This window comes from Gracilinanus agilis, chromosome 6 (assembly GCF_016433145.1).
Source record: "Gracilinanus agilis isolate LMUSP501 chromosome 6, AgileGrace, whole genome shotgun sequence".
Lineage (NCBI taxonomy): Eukaryota > Metazoa > Chordata > Mammalia > Didelphimorphia > Didelphidae > Gracilinanus > Gracilinanus agilis.
Genome location: NC_058135.1, coordinates 285,594,838 through 285,602,179, shown reverse-complemented (window position 1 = coordinate 285,602,179; position 7,342 = coordinate 285,594,838). Strand labels below are relative to the sequence as shown.

Sequence of the window (7,342 nt, the reverse complement as noted above, 5' to 3'; positions counted from 1 at the left end):
CCCCCGGCTCGGGGAGCAGAGGCCGCCCCGCTGCTGCGGCCCCGCCCGGCCCCGCCCTCTGGCTCCCTGTGAGACGGCTCGGAAGGGGCAGACCCGCCCGCCAGCCCGCCCGGAGCCGGAGTTACAAGAGCCGCCTCCGCGCAAGGGGGCCCGGCCACTCGGAGCTGCTCTGCCGCGGGGACCGCACTGCCCGGCCGCCCGCCCGCCTGCCCGGACCCGCCCCGATCCGGGAGTCCCTGCCGCCCCTAGCCCGGTCGCTGGCCCGTGCCCGCCGGGCATGGCTGTGCCCTGGGGCTGAGCTGACAGGTAGGGGCCACTCCGCGGAGGGCTGCGGGGTCTTTTCTTGGGGGCTGCACAGTGGCGCTGCGCTTTGGGGCGGATGGCCGGAAAGGTGGTGCCTGGAAATGTGGGGCTTTGGCCGGGTGGCCTGCAAGGTAGCGCGGGGGGGGGGGTTGTGCGTGGCTTCGCAGAAAGAGTGCGTCTGGGCCTTTTCTGAGTCACAAGAGTTTGGGGTGCAGACCGAGGATATCGAGAGAGAAGGGTGGACGCCCCGCGCCCGGGGCCTCGTTGCCTGTGCAACCTGGGCGTGAGGTCGGCAAAGTTGGCAAAGTTGGTTCCGAGGCTTGTCCCGCTCTCCTGGCTCCGCAGCCCCTCCTCGTACCACCTCCCCGCCCGCCCGCCCCTCTCCAGCCAGCTGTTTACAGCCCACAAGGCTCCGAGGGCAGCGCCCCTTCTGCGCCCCCCTCCCCCTATCCCCTAAGCCTGGTGCTGGCTGCACTGCCCGGGCGGCCACACCCCAGGAATACCCCCTTGGCCTCCCTACCCCCTCCCTCCCTCCTTTCTTCCCTCCCTCCCAGAGCCGCTGCCCCACCCTACTCTCGCCCCTTCTGGTCCCCAGGCCAAGAAAGCTCCCACTTCCCCGCGGACCCCTCCGGCGGGAGTTGAAGTTTGCAAGGTCCCAGCGTGTGTGTGTTTGTGTGTGACTCTCTCTCTCTCTCTCTCTCTCTCTCTCTCTCTCTCTCTCTCTCTCTCTCTCTCTCTCTCTGTTTTGGGGAGACGGGATGGGATTTTGGGGGGGATTCTTGGTCAGGGCATTAGGAAAGGGGGCGAGCAGCTGGCAGCGCTCCCTTAAGGAACGCCTTGCATCGTCTTCCCCTCACTCCCCCCCAAAACCCGGTCGGGGCGGTGATCGCCCCCACCCCAAACCCCTGGCCCCCGGCCAGCAGCCTGAGGAATGTGGTGGTTGGAGCCAATGACTAATTCAAACCAGAAGTTCGGGGAGGAGAGGAGAGAGGAGAGGAGAGGAGAGGAGAGGAGAGGGGGCAAAAACGAGGCGGGAGGGGGCTCTGGATGGAGGTGGGGCAAGAGGAGAGACGGAGGGATAGGAGGGAGGCTGAACTTCCCCTCCGGGCGCCTCCCTGGGCGTCTGCCCCAACTTTGGGGAACCGGGAGAAGAGAAAGGGGAGAGGGGAGGTCCCTGCTGTCCTGTTGGAAGGCAGCCCTGTGTGCAGGGTGTGTGCCCCTCCGTGTGTTATGTAAGGATTCCCCACGCGGGGAGGGGTGCTGTGCGCTCTTGCACAGGGGCGAGGGCCAGGATGCGCTCCCGTGGAGCTGGGCGGGACCCCTGGCAGGGCTGAGAATTCAGGGCACGGCGGGCAGGAAGGCAGTCTGAAGAGGCGGTGTGGGTGTGGAGCTTCTGGCTGTGAGGGGCACGGAAGAGAGAGGTGGCTCGGAGAGGGCAAACAGGGTTGGCTGAGCTCTAGAGAGTGCTGAGGCCAGGCTGGAGGAGCCCCTCGGTAGTGCGCAGCGGGGTGGGTGTGCCCACGTCCTGGGAGGATGCCCGCAGTAGAGGATAGGCTGCATGGCCCTGGGATGGCTTCCTGGTTGTGGGTGTGGGACACCAGCTCCCCTGGGGTTGCTCCCTTGGGTCCGGAGTTGGGGGTGCCTGGTGTTCAGGGTCCTGTGTTTGGTTGCTGATGTTGGCGAAGACCCTCTCCTTCCCTTTGGAGGGTGAGTGCTGTTAGCCCCAAGACATCTTTCTCTTTCCGGCTCTTGGCTGACCAAAAGGGAAGATACTTTGGGCTTTCAGCTGCCCCTTCTCCTGGCTTCCTGCCCCACCCCCTTCCCCAAACCTCAAATCTCCATAAGGGAGATCCCTGAGGCCTGGGACTGGGTGTGGCACTCACTTCCCCTCAGGCAGGAGGGGGAAGCTTCCTTCCCATTCTCTTCTGCCCCAATGGGGTGGGGTTGGGGAATATAGCACTTGAAGCCCTGGCCTGAAATTGAGTGCAGATGGTGCTGGAGAAGGAGCCTTGGGATTCCAATCAGAGAGACCTGCTCTTCCATTTAGGACCTTGAGGCTTTGGACAAGTCACGTCTCCTCTTTGGTCCTCAGTTTCCCCATCTGTAAAATGAGGTTCAGCCTAGATAATCTGGTCTTTTAAATCCTCAGATAGGCCTCTGACCTCATCGCCATTTTCTTCCTTCTGTCCATTTAAATCCAGATTATTTGCCAGTCTAGGGGGGAGCCTATAAGAGTTCTGGGGGAGCCCTCCGTGCCCTGCACTGTGCCCTGTGGAGAGACTGAAAGTAGGGAAAGTTTAACTCCTTATATTTGTTTCCTCCAAGCCTGGCACTTAATGGTAGTAAATTCCTGGCGGTCGATTGTTTGAGTGACTTGTGACATTTTAGGAAACTGAGGAGTAATGGGGCAGGGTGCCGAGATCTAGGGCTACAAGCCATCTGAAGCCTTCCAGTTTTACAGATGAGAAAACTGAGTCCCAGGGAGGGACACAGCATGGATGGGTGGAGTCAGAAGAGAAGGGAGGGGAACTGGGACAGTGAGTGCAGAGCAGCTGGAGGATCTCAGGGTTTGGTGGAGAGAGGAGCGCAGAATCTGGGGCTGTGGATGGGACAGCACAATGCTGAGGGAAGGGCTCTGAGTTAGAATCCCAGCACTGCCATCCATCCAGAAGTCATCACTCTGAGCCTCACCAGATGAAGATCTGGGAAACGGGCATGATAATCCCTCTACATTTTGTATACTTAAAAACCTTCTCCTTTATGGTCATGGTCTTTTCTTTCTCTTCCTCCTGCCCTGTTTTTCCCCAATTCCTGGAGCCCCCAGACTTCAGGGAGGGGCCGTGGATTGAGGTCGTGGGCTTGTTGGGGAGGGGCAGAGGTGGCGAGCTAAAGGCACACACACACAACTGTGGAATAAGAAGGCAGAGCGCTTGGCATCATGGGCCCAGAGCTGAATGTGCCCAAGGGTTTGGGGGAGCACAGAAAGCCTCTGCAGGGCTTGGGAGCGGGAGGGAAGCCCAGGGTGGGGCCTCCAGAAGCAGCAGCAGCAGCAGCCCATTTCTACATTGGCCCTCACGGGTGTAGAAAGTCAAGGCATGAGGCTAAGGCCAAGATGGGCAGAGAGGGGAAGGTGGCCTGGGAGCCCCAGTCAGGCAGGGGATGCGGGTGCCCAGGGTTACCAGTTGGCACCCATGGCCCAGCTCTGAAATGACTGGCCTTGGCAGAGGGACTGCTCCACCCTGAGCCGGAGGAGCTGGTTGGAGTGGTTGGAGTGCTGCTGTGGGGGTGGAGGGGGGTGTGGTCCTCCCCCTCCCCAGGCCATGGGAGCCGCCTCAGGGGCAGACAGACTTCCCGATCAGGGTTTAGATGGGGATCTCCTGGGGCTGATTCATGGGAGCCTCCAGTGCCTTCTTGTCCCTTCCTCCCCGCGCTTCTTCTGGGATGTGCCCGCACCCTCTGACGATAGGAGGCCTGCACCGGAGACGAGAGGTGGGCGGGCGAGGGGCGGCCGGGGCAGGGGCGCCCCGAGCTCCTGCCTGCCCCCTCCGCTTTGCCAGCTCCGTTCTTTATGGACGGTCTAGAGTCCGTTTTGACCTGCTGCTGGAGCTTTCCAGCCAGAGAGGCTGGGTGTGGTGTGGCTCCTGTGTGGGTGGGGAGGCTCTGCTCCGCAGCGTGGGTGGGCGAGGGACACCGAGGGGCCCCTTCCCCTCGTAAAGCGGAGGAGAGCCGAGCTGGGCCCCGCCAGAGACAGCAGAATATGAGACGGGAAACGCACAGTTTCCCTGGAAATGGGGGGAGGGAGAGGGGGAGCTTAGAACCCAGAATGAGGAACGCCAGGATGTGGGAAGGGGAAAACGGGGCCCCTCCCTTTTTGCAGAGGTGGGGGACCCCGTGCAGAGCCTTCTCTACGGCGTCACGTGGGGTCGCGAATATTGGCTGGTTTTGCCGAATTTTCCCCGTTTTCTTCTTCCTTTTTTTGTTAGAAGAGATGAGGGCTCCAGAGGCGAGGCAGAGCTCTTTGGAAATCCAGGGGGTGGAGGCACAAAAGCCCTAAAACAAGTTTTTAAAGGCTGTAGAATGGCAGAGCTGGAAAGGAGCTTAGAACATAGAACAGAGTGCCGGCTTCTTAGAGCCCAGGAAATGGGAGGGAGCTGCTGACACAGAACAGGGAATGCCAGAGCCCTAGAACACAGGCTGGGGAGTTGGAAGGGGGCCCACATAGAGCCCTAGAACACAGGCCAGGGAGTTGGAAGGGGACCCTAGAACACAGGCCAGGGAGTTGGAAGGGGACCCTAGAACACAGACCAGGGAGTTGGAAGGGGGCTCTAGAACACAGGCTGGGGAGTTGGAAGGGGGCTCTAGAACACAGGCTGGGGAGTTGGAAGGGTCTTAGGTGATAGAACAGGGAATGCCAGGCATGGAGCCTAAGAAGTGGGAGGGAGCTGCTGACACATTGTGGGCTGTCCGGGCTGAGAGCTCAGAGAACAGGGCTGGGAAGAGCTAAGGGGGGGCCTCGGAGCTCGGGGCCCCGATTGCCGCTGGGGGGCCCAGCCAAGGGCTAGTGTGGCTCTGGCTCTGCTGTGTCGGTCGGTTACTTAGTGGCTCTTCCTTGTGTAACATGGATAGTGTGTCTCCATGTGACATGGGTGAGTCACCCCGCTGGGTGGGGAGTGTCAGGGAGTGAGTGTGCGTCCTTCCAGGCTGGGGGCTGCTGGGGCTCCGTGGTCTGCCGCTGGGGCTGGCCTGGGTCCTTGGCCCAGCGTGGGTGGGGCGGGGCATCCTGCTGGGTCCCGGCGGGCCAGAGCGGAGGTTCTGGGGAAGGGGAAGTGCGTGGAGCCGGAGCTGATCCTCCAGGAGCTTCTTAGTGGAGGCTACGTGTCCTGCCCACCGGGCTGAGGGGCGGCTCTCTGGCAAGGGCAGGCAGGGCTGGCCCTTCCGGGACCCGGGCAGCCTGCACTCATCCAGAGATTGCATTGGCAGAGCATCCTCCTCTCGGAGGGGCCGCAGGTCCGGAGAAAGGCCCAGAGGGCCAGATCCTTTCCCTGCCCGCAGAACTCTAAGCCCAGGAATCCCGGTTCCCCCCCAGGAGAAGGAGAACCTCAGGAGTGAGGGGCACGAAAGTGGTGAAGCCCAGGAGGCTCCTATCCCAAGGGGGGCAGCCCCTTGCTCTTGGGGCTCCCCATGCCAGGCCGTCTTTCCCAAAGCTCCCCAGTGAGCCGGGGGTAGGGGAGAAAGGCCAGAGAAGAGCGCAGCGGTGAAGGTGGGGCTTTCTAGGCAGCAGGAGGGCTTGGGGTGACCTGCCAGGGAGGCAGGTGTGCCGCGAGGTGCCTGGGAGGGCCTGCAGGAAGGGAGAGGGGAGAACCCAGGGAGGCTGGGAGGGTGGGAGCCTTGGGCTGGGCCGCTCATCTCAGTCCCTTAGGCAGGGAAGGAGGGGAACCAGACTGGTGGGTATCCACAGCAAGAAGGGCCAGCAGCCAGGCTGCCTGGCAGGCTTTGGGTGAACAAACAGGCTCCAAAGACAGGGGAAGAAGCTCAGTTCCTTGAGGGCAGGGACTAGACTCCCCCCACCCCTAGCCCCAAGCCTTTGCTACCCCAGCCTCAGCAGAGAATAAGAGCCTCATCTGTAATTCTAGAGCCAGCGCCTGGCCTGTGGCAGGTTGTGGCCCTTTGTGGTGTCCAGATCTGCGGTGGGCGCTGGCAGTTGGCTGGCACAGAAAGCATCGGTGGCAGTTTAGGGCAAAGAAGAATGGCTATCAATGTAGGTGGGGGACAGACCCCTGGGGTGCGGCTGCCCATGGGGACATGGATGTGGTTCATGCCCATGTGATGGTGTGGAAAGCTGAGGGATGGGGAGACGTGCCCTGAATGCCAACATGTCCGCGGGTGGGTCCCTTTCCTTCTCCGGCTACTGTCCTCATCTGTAAAATGAAGGTGTTCAAAGACATGATGTCCAGGGGCCCCTCCTTATTTACATCTCTAGCCTGGTGTCTCCTAGTGACCTCCTTGTTCTTCTCCCTCATCCTTCCTGTTGCCATCAGGGGGTTTACGGTGAGCCTTAGACCCCTGATTCATATGGCCAACCGTGGGGGAAACTCTTCTCTGGAAGTTTCTCCCCTTCTTGACCCACTGCCAGGGTGCTGACCTTGCCCTCCTCCCCATGGTTTAGACGTGCCTCCTCTTCTCCAAAGGGAAAGTCGATATACTTGTACGATGCCTGCCTAGTTAGCAACCAACCATTCAGTCAACTCACATTTATTAAGCTCCTACCATGTGCCAGGTGCTGGGGATACAAAGGGAAGTGTGAAGAACAGGCTCTGCCCTCAGGCAGCTTCCATTCTGTCCAAAGGATCCTAGTATGACTCCCTGGTGAGGCCACGTGTCCTTGGAGACCGTGTGCTCCTCTCCTTGGCACAGGGCTGGGCGTCCTTTCTCCCCAGAGGACTTGGAGCCCACTGGAGTGCCCCGGTGACCTTCGCCTCCTCCTTTAGCCAGTCACTTCCAGCCTTGGGCTGGACCTTGGGATGTCAAGAGGGACATCTGTCTGGAACACACTACTTTCCTGATCTGGAAACAGAGTTCCCGCAAGGGGACACATCTCTCTAGGTGTCTGCCCGTGTCCGAGCAGCAGAGCTGGGATTTGAACCTGGCTCTTTTCATGCCAGACGTGATGAGAATTCTGTTATATGCACTAGAAAGAGGTCTGGCCCCAAGCCTCAAAGTGGGAGGACCTCAGAACACTGACTTTTGTAGCACACTTGCCTGCAGGGGTCTAGGAGGAACATGGTGGGCAACGAGGCTCTGCAAAGCCTAAGAAGCCTTGCACTGGGTCTCAGAAAAAGTGGGTTCAAATCCAGACTTCCACTAAACGGACTGGGTGGCCATAGGCTATTCCAGAACCTCTCTAAGGTTGAGTTTCTTCATAAGTCAAATGAAAATGACTTGCAGGCTCTGTGTGATGGTGTCATCAGGAGTCATAAAGTGCTTCGTAAATAGCACACTGCTATAGAAGAGGGAATTCTTGTTGTGGAATAATTATTAT

General features: G+C 60.2%; 1 protein-coding gene across 1 annotated transcript in view; it reads left to right on the top strand.

Annotated features, from left to right (window-relative positions):
* The first annotated feature begins 127 nt into the window (after positions 1-127).
* The window catches only part of AHNAK (AHNAK nucleoprotein), a 40,952-nt gene continuing 33,737 nt past the window's right edge, over positions 128-7,342 (top strand). Inside the window, exon 1 of the mRNA XM_044682422.1 lies at positions 128-306. The gene's annotated coding sequence lies outside the window, so the exon portion shown is untranslated. The remainder of the gene's footprint in view (positions 307-7,342) is intronic.